At 34.8% G+C, this 5,676-nt stretch overlaps 1 protein-coding gene across 1 annotated transcript in view; it reads left to right on the forward strand.

Annotated features, from left to right (window-relative positions):
- Positions 1-5,676, forward strand: part of LINGO2 (leucine rich repeat and Ig domain containing 2) — a 740,823-nt gene that overhangs the window by 75,333 nt on the left and 659,814 nt on the right. The window contains exon 2 of the mRNA XM_006767047.2: positions 1,499-1,578. The gene's annotated coding sequence lies outside the window, so the exon portion shown is untranslated. The remainder of the gene's footprint in view (positions 1-1,498; positions 1,579-5,676) is intronic.

A 5,676-nucleotide genomic window follows, 5' to 3' on the forward strand; every position in this document is an offset into this window, starting at 1 on the left:
GGAGGGGACCCCCAGTTCCCCTATGGGGAGCCGGCCTAAGCCAGCAGTTGAACGTATCCTGAGGGCTCCTGGACTGTGAGAGGGGGCAGGCCAGGCTGAGAGACCTCCTCTAGTGCACAAATTTTTGTACACCGGGCCTCTAGTAAATTATAGAATTGTGTCACCACTGGGCTGTGTACCAACAATTAACATAAAATAATAGTGAATGTCAGCTGAATTTAAAAAAATAAAACTAGATTATTTCAAATAAACAGAAAAAAACTGTGAGTAATAATTCTCAAGGATAGGAAAATGAGACAAAGAAGCACAAACTGAGAGTACTAATATATAGATAGATAGTAAATAGATAGATAAATAGATAGACTGATGGATATATACATATATATATATACTTATATATATATATATCATATAAATTTATATATATGGCTAAATGTAATTTATATGAACTAGACCTTAAGGTATGGCCTTATTTGATTCCTCTTGCAATGGAATGAGAAGGACTTATTTATGTTCTAACCTGTTACATGTGCCTAGACAAAGTTACACTTCTCAGTTATGAGCTCTTCACCAATCTCTACCCCAATCTTCTTTGCCACCTAATGGATTAAGAGATTTTCAGAAAGGGGTGAAAGGTGGGACATAGATGTCTGTGGTGCTGCTTCATTGAAATTTGGGCCTATATTTAACAGAACCATGCATGAGGCTTAGAGTGAAGGAGACTTAAGAGAGGAATGTAACCCATTTCCATTCTACCTAATTAGTATGTGTCTGTACGGACAACACTGACAAGTAACATTGCATAGCAGCAAAGTACCTATCTTACCTATCACTTTTTTTCTCTTTTGACGAGTATGTGGGAGAAAATAATGATTTTTAAAAGTTCCTTCTAGAGATAATTGAGACAGGTTATGAAAGTATGCTATTAATTTTTTTGCTGTATATAGTGTATATTATCTAGAAATAGAAGTCACTTAAATACTACAAATTACATATCAATTCATCAAATTGATGACTGTTATTTCTCACATTTTATAAATCTTGTCCAGGAAAATTATGGGTTATAAAGTAAAAATACTTGCTAACATCAAGTAAAGAAGTCAACAGTACAAACTAAACAAGGAGCCAGCACCTATTTCTTATGACTCCATTTTATGACTAGAAAAATGTTTATGTTGGTAATGTGTATATAATAAGAAAGCAAATGCTGTATTTTTCATGGTACAGCAGCCTTTCTAAGTAAAATAACATGCAATTGAGTGGTTTTACTTTTTTGTAGTGTTGCATAATCAGGAGCCTACTTACTGCCTTGGAAGTTCCCAGAAAGACAATTTGCATTGCTGTGTTGTCTATTTAACAAAATCTATAACAGCAATACTTAGGGAGGTATTTTTTAAATGGCAATGTGGAGAGATAAGTATTTCTTAGCTAATCAGTATCATTTTACAAAGAAATACATTGCTCTCAAGGTTCTTTTTTATCTTCCTTTTACTTATAGGAATTGGAGAGTGCCTCTGGAAGCTGCGCCAGGAGCTGCTTGGGCTTCTAAAGTGTCCAACGGAGATTTAATCATCTAAGGTAAGTAACTAATTAATTTTAATTATATTTTTAGGGTGAAATGAAGTAACATTTATTTTGCCTTAAGATCGTTTCTTTATACCAGGAGGTTAATGGTCTTTTATTTAAGCATATATTTAATTAAGTAGTTCTTCTGATATGTTAGCTCCAAAGTGATGGGGAAGTTATTGGCATGTTGTCAATCCAATCCTGGGCTTACACTTTTTTCTCTGCAAAACTTTCATAAATGTTATATGGGATATGTTTTAGAGAGTCTGTATATGTATTTTTTTGCTTAAAATGATTTATTTACTTTTAAACCACGTTAATGTATGGTTTATAATGGATAAAATATGTTATACATGATGTTTAATGGCTAAAGATGTTTTCTTTATTAATATTTATGACAGATAGTGATATTTGTGGTATATTACTTTTAATTTGAAGTGGATGCTGAGTTACTCTGGGCTATTTTATTTCATTATCTTTGGAGGGCATAACATTTGCTCACTCTATATTTGAAAATTTGCAGTTATAAGTGTAAAAACTACCTCATACCCTCTCAGAACTTCTGTATGTGTGATGTGGATTATTTTTTTGTTTTTTGTAAGTCTTACTAGTTTTTCTATCTTCTCTTTTTTTTGCTGGTAGTTCTTTACCAAGCATCAAAACAAATATTTTATTTTTTATTGTTTTTAAATTTTTTGTTTTTAGTTGTGTGTAAATTGAGACATTTGTAATTACAGCTTTATTTTCATCGCAGTAAATAATTGAGAAAGGAATTAGAATTCAAGGGGTGCGCAGAAAGATAAGGCTTGGCTACTAACTGTTTTTAAGAAAAGCCTATTAATCCAAGCGAGGGGAGACATATGGGACTATATCTCTGTGTTCTCATGAAGACCAAGAAATGAAACAAAGAACATTTTCTTCTGAAAATTGGGTTTCCTATAAAGGGAATATGCCTGCCCTCCAGCACTGTTTCACATATATCAGACAAACCATAATAGCAAGGAAGGAATGACTCATATGTGAATGGTCTACCAGGTACAAATGGTGGACATGCACACATCAGTCTAAGATGGTGTTTTTGGGTCCAAAGGGAATTCTCTCTCTCTCTCTCTCTCTCTCTCTTAAATAAAAAATAAATATATTTCAGGAGGTAATAGGAGAGAAATTAAATACACTTGGACTATATTGAATTGGTCAGATTTTTTAAAAAAATACTTTTTGTTGATTTTAGAGAAGAAGGGAGAGCGAGAGATAGATAGAAACATCAGTGATGAGAGAGAATCACTGATTGGCTGTCTCCTGCATGCCTCTACTGGAATTGAGCCCAAAGCTTGGTCATGTGCCCTGACTGGAAATTGAACTGTGACTTCCTGGTTCATGAGTTGAGACACAGCGACTGAACCACACCAGTTGGGATGGTCAGATATATATTTTTTTTAAATAAAGGCATCACTGATAAAATTTAAATTATGAACTGCATAATGAAGTGTATGGCTCACATTTTACAAGGGTCTCCATTATGTTAACTTGGATGAGATAATGGGGAAAAATGGACAGACAGTTATACGAAGAGAATTAGGGAAAATTGCTCATTTGCATAGCACAAAACTATCATTTACAGTGATATTCCCATCAGAAAGGACATTTAATATCACTTAAAATATGATAAATTTTATGTGATTTGAAGACACTGTGAAATATAATTACTTTTTGAATATTTAGTATTTTTTTATAGTTCCTTTAGCCAGCGTAAGTAATCCTGACAAATTAACCTCTTTTTCCTGCTTGAATTTATGTGAAATCCTACAATGTATGCCTGATTGTAAACTCAAAGAACACTGTGTTTAGATGTACTTTGATAGGATATAGAAAGTGATTTTATTTTATCTGCAAAAAATGAAATACACACTATTGAATTATTATATGACTAGAGGTCTTTAAAAATTAATATTTCATTTGATTTTGATAGAATTTTTATAAACCATCAAAGCCATATGAGAATTTGTCTGCACTGAGAAGTTTAATTTTAACAAAAGTTTAAAGCATGGCCAAAACCAAAACCGGTTTGGCTCAGTGGATAGAGCGTCGGTCGGCCTGAGGACTGAAAGGTCCCAGGTTCTATTCCGGTCAAGGGCATGTACCTTGGTTGCAGGCACATTCCCACTAGGAGATGTGCAGGAGGCAGCTGATGGATGTTTCTCTCTCATCGATGTTCTAACTCTCTATCTCTCTCCCTTCCTCTCTGTAAAAAAATCAATAAAATATATATTTTTTAAAAAGTTTAACGCATGTAACATAAGCAGAATGAAAAGACAGATCCTGCATCCTCTATATTCTCGTCATAACAATTACACTAATTTTCACTTCCAGTTCCAGCCCCCTCTTATCCCAACACTGGCTCTTTCTCTTTTCTCTTTCTCATTTTAGATAAGGACCATCAAGTCTTCATCTAAAATGGCAAAGGAAGATTTTAGCAATGGCCCCCACAACCCCTGCTGACACCGGTCTATAGTTATTTAATTTACCTATTCTTAGTGCAAATCTTTATTTCCTTAGGGTCTTTGGTGAAGTTCTAAAATTGTTTTCTCAATTTTAAAGCCATCACAATGTTTTTTCAAGAAAATCTACATTAGTCAACAGTGAGAGAAATTGTGAATATAACTGAGACATTTTTATATTACGAAGAATCACTGATTCAAGTTTAAAAGGTAAATGTCACCAGTGTGATGACCAACATGTAATTAGAAAGTGAATGGCATTAACACCGGCATATTGAACAGAGAAAGGGCTGTAAGATAGGTCAGTACTTTGAACAGAAGGACACTCCTAAAACTGTGAGCCATGTCCACAAGTTGACATAGAACACTGAAAACTCAAGGATAACTGCCCAGCGCAAACATGGTAATGAGGAAATTTGAAGATTTCAAGATATTAAGTTTACCTTGTTTTGTGAAGGTAAGACTTGCAAGTGTTAGAGATGACAACAATTCTCTGTAAATATTTGCATCACTGTCAGACAAAAGGGAGATTAGACTTTTATAGCTGTGACTCCAAAGGGGTCCTGGGACACTTGGGTGTAATCTGATCCAATATGGGAAAGACTTTAAAATAATACCTTATGGATTTCATTTAACTAAACAAAAAAACAAGCAAAATGTAAAAATTAGAATTTCTTCCTAAGTAGAATGGGCTGCTGCATACAGGGTTGTGAATCCTGCCTCTAAAGATGCCCCGTGGTGTGGTTGGCTGTCCAACTGTTTCCCACCAGGGATTCATGTGTCAATCAGTGTTCGAAGAGATGATAGTTTGCATTTGTCCCCAAGAGTCTTTCTGGCTCCAAAAATCTATGAATTTTATCTATCTGATGTAAGTTGCCAACAGTGAGGCAGAAGGTTTAGTGGTCACAATACCAGGTCGAGTGTCAGCGTTCCTGTAGTGGGTTCACACTCACCTGGCACTTTTGGTACTGTACATGAGGTCTCCGGGGTTTGGTTTACTGACCTGTGAGAAGAGGATGATAAAAATTATTGCTCACAATATGTTCTCATCGAGGCTCATGTACTAGTGGTAATAAGAAATTACTTAAAATCAGCTATTATGAACTATATGCTTTGCAATTTCATTGACCTTGAATGAGAGTCCAACGATTATTAGTTACCTGCAAGTTTATTTTACAGCATAAACTTAAATATTGTACGCCTATTGTTTTTTAATTGTTAAGCTTTATGACTAGAATAAGATATTATCCTTTCCATAAGACTTTTGTTTATGTATTGGAAAAAAAAAACGGAGTTTCTGTCCTGAGGAAAATCTGGATGCTGGCTAAAAGATACCTACTTTTTTTTTTTTCATGGACACAATGGTAGCCTGTTTAGGTAAGTGCTCTGCGTAGGCATCCTAGCTTCTGAGAAGATGCCAAAATTATCCATGTTATCCATGGTACAGATATGTCCTGACTTAGTAACACCAAATATCTGTGGTCTGTTACTCATCATACAACATGAACATCACAATTTCTGCCAGCCAGTATTAATCAGCAAAGTAGAGGCAAGATGTAATATTGAGGGAGGACTGCCTGAATGATACGCAGTCTCCTCATTCATCTATGTA

The sequence above is a fragment of the Myotis davidii genome, unplaced genomic scaffold (genome assembly GCF_000327345.1).
Source record: "Myotis davidii unplaced genomic scaffold, ASM32734v1 scaffold1359, whole genome shotgun sequence".
In the NCBI taxonomy this organism is placed as follows: Eukaryota; Metazoa; Chordata; class Mammalia; order Chiroptera; family Vespertilionidae; genus Myotis; species Myotis davidii.